Source organism: Oncorhynchus kisutch, linkage group LG29 (assembly GCF_002021735.2).
Source record: "Oncorhynchus kisutch isolate 150728-3 linkage group LG29, Okis_V2, whole genome shotgun sequence".
Taxonomy (NCBI): domain Eukaryota; kingdom Metazoa; phylum Chordata; class Actinopteri; order Salmoniformes; family Salmonidae; genus Oncorhynchus; species Oncorhynchus kisutch.
This window is the reverse complement of record NC_034202.2, coordinates 43,755,927-43,765,926: the sequence shown is the minus strand read 5'-3', so window position 1 is coordinate 43,765,926 and position 10,000 is coordinate 43,755,927.

The window sequence follows — 10,000 nt, the reverse complement described above, 5'->3', positions numbered from 1 at the left end:
GTAGGGTACGTGGTAGGGTACATGGTAGGGCACTAGTAGTAGGGCAGGGTACATGGAAGGGCCCTAGTAGTTTGGTAGGGTATATGGTAGGGTACATGGCAGGGCATTAGTGGCAGGGCCGGGTACATGGCAGGGCCCTAGTAGTAGGGTAGGGTACATGGTAGGGCACTAGTAGTAGGGTAGGGCACATGGTAGAGCACTAGTAGTAGGGTAGGGTACATGGAAGAGCACCAGTAGTAGGGTAGGGTACATGGTAGGGTACATGGTAGGGTACATGGTATGGTACATGGTAGGGCACTAGTAGTAGGGCAGGGTACATGGCAGGGCACTAGTAGTGGGGTAGGGTACATGATAGGGTATATGGTAAAGCACTAGAAGTAGGGCAGGGTACATGGTAGGGCCCTAGTAGTAGGGTAGGGTACATGGTAGAGTACATGGTACGGTACATGGTAAAGCACTAGTAGTAGGGCAGGGTACATGGTAGGGCACTAGCAGTAGGGTACATGGAAGCGCACTAGTAGTAGGGTAGGGCAGGGTACATGGTAGGGCACTAATAGTAGGGTAGGGCACATGGTAGGGCACTAGTAGTATGGTAGGATAGGGAACATGGTAGAGCACTAGCAGTAGGTTAGGGTACATGGTAGAGCACTGAAGTAGGGTAGGGTACATGGCAGAGCACTAGCAGCAAGGTAGGGCAGGGTACATGATAGGACACCAGTAGTAGGATATGGTACATGGTAGGGTACATGGTAGAGCACTAGCAGTATGGTGGGTTACATTGAAGGGTACATGGTAGGGCACTCATAGGAGGGTAGGGTACATCATAGGGCACTAGTAGTAGTGTAGGGTACATGGTAGAGCACTATCAGTAGGGTAGAGAACATGGTAGGGTACATGGCAGGGCACCAGCAGTAGGGTAGGGTACATGGTAGAGCACTAGTAGTAGGGCAGGGTACATGGTAGGGTACTAGCAGTAGAGTAGGGTACACTTAGGGTACATGGTAGGCTACTAGCAGTAGGGCAGCGTACATGGTAGGGCACTAGTAGTAGGGTAGGGTATATGGTAGGGCACTAGCAGTAGGGTAGGGTACATGGTAGGGCACTAGTAGTAGGGTAGGGTACATGGTAGGGCACCAGTAGAGTATGGTACATGGTACATGGTACATAGTAGTGGTTTCTTTACAGCAATTCGACCATGAAGGCCTGATTCACACAGTTGGTATTGAGATGTGCCTGTGAAGCATTTATTTGGGCTGCAGAGCCAGTTTCATCACAGCGCTTGATGGTTTTTGCAACTGCACTTTAAGAAACTTTCAACGTTCTTGAAATGTTCCGTATTGACTGACCTTCATGTCTTAAAGTAATGATGGACCGCCGACGTTATCTACCCGAAGGAGTTGTTCGGCTGGCTCCTCCGTCGCGACGTTACCTGAACGCCCATCTGCGGCCTGCTAACCGTTAGCTGTCTTACCGGCTGCTATCTGAATAGACAATCGGACAATTTTTTTATTATTATTTTTTTTTGAAATTATTTTTTTTTGATTATTATTATTGTCTTTTCTTCTTGGGCCTCTATAACTATATCTATTGTTTTTATTTTTGTTGTTGTTGTGTGATTTGGATTGGTCCCCTCTACCGCACGGAACCCCACTGGTCTACTGACGGAACGTAAGGGGTGGCTAGCAGACCTCCATCCTATGCTAGCTTGCTGCCGATGCCCTGGCTAGCTGTCTAAATCACCAACCAACCTCTCCACTCACCGGACCCTTTTGATCACTCGACTAAGCATGCCTATCCTTAATGTCAATATGTCTTGTCCATTTCTGTTCTGGTTAGTGTTTATTGGCTTATTTCACTGTAGAGCCTCTAGTCCTGCTCACTATACCTTATCCAACCTATTAGTTCCACCACCCACACATGCAATGACATCTCCTGGTTTCAACGATGTTTCTAGAGACAATATCTCTCTCTTCATCACTCAATACCTAGGTTTACCTCCACTGTATTCACATCCTACCATACATTTGTCTGTACATTATACCTTGATGCTATTTTATCGCCCCCAGAAACCTCCTTTTACTCTATGTTCCAGACGTTCTAGACGACCAATTCTCATAGCTTTTAGCCGTACCCTTATTCTACTCCTCCTATGTTCCTCTGGCGATGTAGAGGTGAATCCAGGCCCTGCAGTGCCTAGCTCCACTCCTATTCCCCAGGCGCTCTCTTTTGACGACTTCTGTAACCGTAATAGCCTTGGTTTCATGCATGTTAACATTAGAAGCCTCCTCCCTAAGTTTGTTCTATTCACTGCTTTAGCACACTCTGCCAACCCGGATGTTCTAGCTGTGTCTGAATCCTGGCTTAGGAAGACCACCAAAAATTCTGAAGTTTTAATTCCAAACTACAACATTTTCAGACAAGATAGAACTGCCAAAGGGGGCGGTGTTGCAATCTACTGCAAAGATAGCCTGCAGAGTTCTGTCCTACTATCCAGGTCTGTACCCAAACAATTTGAACTTCTACTTTTAAAAATCCACCTCTCTAAAAACAAGTCTCTCACCGTTGCCGCCTGCTATAGACCACCCTCTGCCCCCAGCTGTGCTCTGGACACCATATGTGAACTGATTGCCCCCCATCTATCTTCAGAGTTCGTGCTGCTAGGCGACCTAAACTGGAACATGCTTAACACCCCAGCCATCCTACAATCTAAACTTGATGCCCTCAATCTCACACAAATAATCAATGAACCTACCAGGTACCTCCCCAAAACCTTAAACACGGGCACCCTCATAGATATCATCCTAACCAACTTCCCCTCTAAATACACCTCTGCTGTCTTCAACCAAGATCTCAGCGATCACTGCCTCATTGCCTGCATCCGTAATGGGTCAGCGGTCAAACGACCTCCACTCATCACTGTAAAACGCTCCCTGAAACACTTCTGCGAGCAGGCCTTTCTAATCGACCTGGCCGGGGTATCCTGGAAGGATATTGATCTCATCCCGTCAGTAGAGGATGCCTGGATATTTTTTAAAAATGCCTTCCTAACCATCTTAAATAAACATGCCCCATTCAAGAAATTTAGAACCAGGAACAGATATAGCCCTTGGTTCTCCCCAGACCTGACTGCCCTTAACCAACACAAAAACATCCTATGGCGTTCTGCATTAGCATCGAACAGCCCCCGTGATATGCAGCTGTTCAGGGAAGCTAGAAATCATTATACACAGGCAGTTAGAAAAGCCAAGGCTAGCTTTTTCAAGCAGAAATTTGCTTCCTGCAACACTAACTCAAAAAAGTTCTGGGACACTGTAAAGTCCATGGAGAATAAGAACACCTCCTCCCAGCTGCCCACTGCACTGAAGATAGGAAACACTGTCACCACTGATAAATCCACCATAATTGAGAATTTCAATAAGCATTTTTCTACGGCTGGCCATGCTTTCCACCTGGCTACTCCTACCCCGGACAACAGCACTGCACCCCCAACAGCAACTCGCCCAAGCCTTCCCCATTTCTCCTTCTCCCAAATCCATTCAGCTGATGTTCTGAAAGAGCTGCAAAATCTGGACCCCTACAAATCAGCCGGGCTAGACAATCTGGACCCTTTCTTTCTAAAATTATCTGCCGAAATTGTTGCCACCCCTATTACTAGCCTGTTCAACCTCTCTTTCGTGTCGTCTGAGATTCCCAAAGATTGGAAAGCAGCTGCGGTCATCCCCCTCTTCAAAGGGGGGACACTCTTGACCCAAACTGCTACAGACCTATATCTATCCTACCGTGCCTTTCTAAGGTCTTCGAAAGCCAAGTCAACAAACAGATTACCGACCATTTCGAATCTCACCATACCTTCTCTGCTATGCAATCTGGTTTCAGAGCTGGTCATGGGTGCACCTCAGCCACGCTCAAGGTCCTAAACGATATCTTAACCGCCATCGATAAGAAACATTACTGTGCAGCCGTATTCATTGATCTGGCCAAGGCTTTCGACTCTGTCAATCACCATATCCTCATCGGCAGACTCGACAGCCTTGGTTTCTCAAATGATTGCCTCGCCTGGTTCACCAACTACTTCTCTGATAGAGTTCAGTGTGTCAAGTCGGAGGGTCTGCTGTCCGGACCTCTGGCAGTCTCTATGGGGGTGCCACAGGGTTCAATTCTTGGACCGACTCTCTTCTCTGTATACATCAATGAGGTCGCTCTTGCTGCTGGTGAGTCCCTGATCCACCTCTACGCAGACGACACCATTCTGTATACTTCCGGCCCTTCTTTGGACACTGTGTTAACAACCCTCCAGGCAAGCTTCAATGCCATACAACTCTCCTTCCGTGGCCTCCAATTGCTCTTAAATACAAGTAAAACTAAATGCATGCTCTTCAACCGATCGCTACCTGCACCTACCCGCCTGTCCAACATCACTACTCTGGACGGCTCTGACTTAGAATACGTGGACAACTACAAATACTTAGGTGTCTGGTTAGACTGTAAACTCTCCTTCCAGACCCATATCAAACATCTCCAATCCAAAGTTAAATCTAGAATTGGCTTCCTATTTCGCAACAAAGCATCCTTCACTCATGCTGCCAAACATACCCTTGTAAAACTGACCATCCTACCAATCCTCGACTTTGGCGATGTCATTTACAAAATAGCCTCCAATACCCTACTCAACAAATTGGATGCAGTCTATCACAGTGCAATCCGTTTTATCACCAAAGCCCCATATACTACCCACCATTGCGACCTGTACGCTCTCGTTGGCTGGCCCTCGCTTCATACTCGTCGCCAAACCCACTGGCTCCATGTCATCTACAAGACCCTGCTAGGTAAAGTCCCCCCTTATCTCAGCTCGCTGGTCACCATAGCATCTCCCACCTGTAGCACACGCTCCAGCAGGTATATCTCTCTAGTCACCCCCAAGACCAATTCTTTCTTTGGCCGCCTCTCCTTCCAGTTCTCTGCTGCCAATGACTGGAACGAACTACAAAAATCTCTGAAACTGGAAACACTTATCTCCCTCACTAGCTTTAAGCACCAACTGTCAGAGCAGCTCACAGATTACTGCACCTGTACATAGCCCACCTATAATTTAGCCCAAACAACTACCTCTTTCCCAACTGTATTTAATTTTTATTTATTTATTTATTTTGCTCCTTTGCACCCCATTATTTTTTTATTTCTACTTTGCACATTCTTCCATTGCAAAACTACCATTCCAGTATTTTACTTGCTATATTGTATTTACTTTGCCATCATGGCCTTTTTTTGCCTTTACCTCCCTTCTCACCTCATTTGCTCACATTGTATATAGACTTGTTTATACTGCATTATTGACTGTATGTTTGTTTTTACTCCATGTGTAACTCTGTGTCGTTTTATCTGTCGAACTGCTTTGCTTTATCTTGGCCAGGTCGCAATTGTAAATGAGAACTTGTTCTCAACTTGCCTACCTGGTTAAATAAAGGTAAAATAAAAAATAAATTTAAAAAAAAAAATTCTCTTTGCTTATTTGAGCTGCTCATTGATCTGTTCTTGCCATAATATGGACTTGATCTTTTACCAAATAGGGCTATATCTTCTGTATACCAACCCTACCTTGTCACAACACAAACGATTGGCTCAAACACATTAAGAAGAAAAGATTTCCACAAATTAACTTCTAAGATGTCACACCTGTTAACTGAAATAAATGCATTCCAGGTGACCACCTCATGAAACTGGTTGAAAGAACGCCAAGAGTTTGCAAAGCTGTCATCCGACCTAGAATATGTGGACAAAGGATGGCTAATTTGAAGAATCTCAAATATAAAATATGTTTTGGTTTGTTAAAACACTTTTTTGTGGGGGTTACTACATGATTCCATATGTGTTATTTAATTCATAGTTTGGATGTCTTCACTACTATTCTACAATATAGAAAATAGTTTTTAAAAATTAAATTAAATAAAGCCTTTGAATGAGTGAACGTTCTAAAACGTTTGCCCGGTAGTGTGTACACCATGAGTTTTTTCCCATACCAATAAAACATGAAACTTTATTATATTTTCGAGCTTTGTATCCAAGTCATGTATCAGTAACATCTTGGAATTACACAGTCAATTGTAATTAGGATGTTTTGAACAGGAATTGTTTGACATACACAACGTACCATTTGACTTGCATTGGGATTTGTGCCAAAAATACAACAACAACAAAAAAAGTTAACATTTCACACAGCGGACAGGAAACCAACCACGGCTGTTATTCATTTTCAATAGAGTGCTTACCGGGTAGTGCTTTAAAAATACAATTAAAAGTCATCACCTGGAAAAGTAAACACCTGGAACTCTCCTTCCGTGGCCTCCAACTGCTCTTAAACGCTCGTAAAACCAAATGCTTTTCAACCGTTCGCTGCCAAGCACCCGCCCCGCCCGGCTAGCATCACCACCCTGGACGGTTCCGACCTAGAATATGTGGACAACTATTAAATACCTAGGTGTCTGGCTAGACTGTAAACTCTCCTTCCAGACTCATATTAAACGTCTCCAATCCAAAATCTAATCTAGAGATGGCAATTAAAACGATTTCAGAATAATATGAGAAAGTTGGTGTCAAAATCCAACGTTCTTGTGCTTTTTGAGGTGGTATGACCCTCTTATCACCTTCTCCTCCAGAGGAAGATGTCATGTCCCCCAGCAGGTGTCTGGGTTGAGAAACGTCAAAACACCCTCAGCACTCCTCTCCTGTTCTCCTCTCTCACTCTCCTTCTGCCTCTCTTCCTCTCTGTCTCCTTCTGCTTCTCTTCCTCTCTCACTCTCCTTCTGCCTCTCTTCCTCTCTCACTCTCCTTCTGCCTCTCTTCCTCTCCTCTCTCACTCTCCTTCTGCCTCTCTTCCTCTCTCACTCTCACTCTCCTTCTGCCTCTCCTCCTCTCTCACTCTCACTCTCCTGCCTCTCTTCCTCTCCTCTCTAAATCTCCTTCTGCCTCTCTTCCTCTCCTCTCTCACTCTCCTTCTGACTCTCTTCCTCTCCTTTCTCACTCTCCTTCTGCCTCTCATCCTCTCCTCTCTCAGCACTCCTCTCTCTAACTCCTTCTTTCTCTGGCTCTCATCTCATCTCTCTCTCTCTCTCTCTCTTCCTCTCTCTGTCTCCTTCTCTGTCTCCTTCTTTCTCTGGCTCTCACCTCATCTCTCTCTCTCTGTCTCCTTCCTTCTCTATTTTCTCACTCCCTTTACCCCCAACTCTCATCTCTCTCTCTCTCTCTCTCTCTCTCTCTCTCTCCTCTCTCTCTCTCTCTCTCTCTCTCTCTCTCTCTCTCTCTCTCTCTCTCTCTCTCTCTCTTACTTGCCTCTCATCCTCTCTCTCTCACAGCATTCATCTCTTCTCTCTCATCTCTCTCTCTTCTCTCTCTCTCTTACTTGCCTCTCTTCTCTCTTATCCTCTCTCTCTCACAGCATTCCTCTCTTCTCTCTCATCCTCTCTCTCTCTTACTTGCCTCTCTTCTCTCTCATCCTCTTTCTCTCTCTCTTACTTGCCTCTCATCCTCTCTCTCTCACAGCATTCATCTCTTCTCTCTCATCTCTCTCTCTTCTCTCTCTCTCTTACTTGCCTCTCTTCTCTCTTATCCTCTCTCTTCACAGCATTCCTCTCTTCTCTCTCATCTCTCTCTCTCTTACTTGCCTCTCTTCTCTCTCATCCTCTTTCTCTCTCTCTTACTTGCCTCTCTTCTCTCTCACAGCATTCCTCTCTTCTCTCTCATCCTCTCTCTCTCTCTCTCTCTCTCTCTCTCTTACTTGCCTCTCTTCTCTCTCATCCTCTCTCTCTCTCTCTCTCTTACTTGCCTCTCTTCTCTCTCATCCTCTCTCTCTCTCTCTTACTTGCCTCTCTTCTCTCTCACAGCATTCCTCTCTTTTTCTCTCACTCCCTTGTCTGCCTTTCTCCTCTGCCAGTAAATATCTCCTACTCCCTCTTCACCCCCCCCCCCTTTCACTCCCCCAGAAGTATCTACTCTTCGTCAACAAACACAGCAACAAAAAAAAAGCTAACACTACTTGACTTAAACCAACTAAACAGACCAACACGTGTATTATAAAACTACAAACAGTGTGTGTGTAATCTAACCACTTCTGCATTTTCTCCCCTCAACCACCAAGAGAAGCAGTTGGACGTCCACCACACCCCGAGAATACCAGTCAAACAAAACCTTTGAACCACAGTAAAATGATGCTGCTGCTGTGTACTGACTAGGCTATTGTGTCCTCAGTCAGTTTCTGCATTTCTTTTTGCGTGTGTGTGTGTGTGTGTGTGTATGTGTGTGTGTGTGTGTGTGTGTGTGTGTGTGTGTGTGTGTGTGTGTGTGTGTGTGTGTGTGTGTGTGTTATCGCACATCGTTTAAAAGGGAGATAGGCTCCTGTCCTATGGGCTGTTCTGGGCTCGGACAAGTCTACAAACTGATTTACAGATGGGGGATCTTCATTTGATCACTCTTTTGTCGCTGAGAATGTTCCTGCACTAACACAGGGCTGAGTGATTGGTTGGATAGGGTTTGATTCATTGTACAGGGTCCAGGGATTGGTGGGCTAGGGTTTGGTTTTACGTACGGGGCTAAGTGATTGGGGCGGCAGTTGCCTAGTGGTCAGAGTGTTGGACTGAAAGGTTGCTATAATCGAGTCCCGAGCTGACAAGGTAAAAATCTGTCGTTCTGCCCCCTGAACAAGGCAGTTAACCCACTGTTCCCTGGTAGGCCATCATTGAAAATAAGAATTAGTTCTTAACTAACTTAGTTAAATAAAAGTTACATTAAAATTAAAAATTGGACGGGCTGGGTTTAATTTTATGTACAGGGCTGAGTGAACAGTAGGTTATAGATGGGTTTTATGTACAGGGCTGAGTGAACAGTAGGTTAGAAATGGGTTTTATGTACAGGGCTGAGTGAACAGTAGGTTATAGATGGGTTGTATGTACAGGGCTGAGTGAACAGTAGGTTAGAAATGGGTTTTATGTACAGGGCTGAGTGAACAGTAGGTTATAGATGGGTTGTATGTACAGTGCTGAGTGAGAGGTAGGTTATAGATGGGTTTTATGTACAGGGCTGAGTGAACAGTAGGTTATAGATGGGTTTGTATGTACAGGGCTGAGTGAACAGTAGGTTAAAAATGGGTTTTATGTACAGGGCTGAGTGAACAGTAGGTTAAAAATGGGTTTTTATGTACAGGGCTGAGTGAACAGTAGGTTATAGATGGGTTGTATGTACAGTGCTGAGTGAGAGGTAGGTTATAGATGGGTTGTATGCACAGGGCTGAGTGAACAGTAGGTTATAGATGGGTTGTATGTACAGGGCTGAGTGAGAGGTAGGTTATAGATGGGTTGTATGCACAGGGCTGAGTGAACAGTAGGTTATAGATGGGTTGTATGTACAGTGCTGAGTGAGAGGTAGGTTATAGATGGGTTTTATGTACAGGGCTGAGTGAGTAAGCCTAGTACATTAGTGCATTAGGCCAGAGGGCTGAGTGCTGTCTCTGGGGATCAGACACACACACTAAGAAGGCAGCAAGCCACACACACACGCATGAACACACAGACGCAAAGCAGCACAGGGCACAGGACAAGAGGCAACACACACTAACACCCAGAGTCCATCTAAAACACTAAACAGGAAACACTAAGCTAACGTCAGAGTCCATCTAAAACACTAAACAGGAAACACTAACACCCCAGAGTCCATCTAAAACACTAAACAGGAAACACTAACGCCAAGAGTCCATCTAAAACACTAAACAGGAAACACTAATGTCAGAGTCCATCTAAAACACTAAACAGGAAACACTAATGTCAAGAGTCCATCTAAAACACGAAAGCAATTTGGTTCGTTTTTGTTGTTGTTACATTGTTTGTAATGTATTTTTTACATAATGTTGCTGCTACTGTCTCTTATGACCGAAAATAACTTCTGTACATCAGAACAGCGATTACTCACCTCGAACTGGACAAAGGTTGTTTCTTTAATGAGTCCGACACGAAGG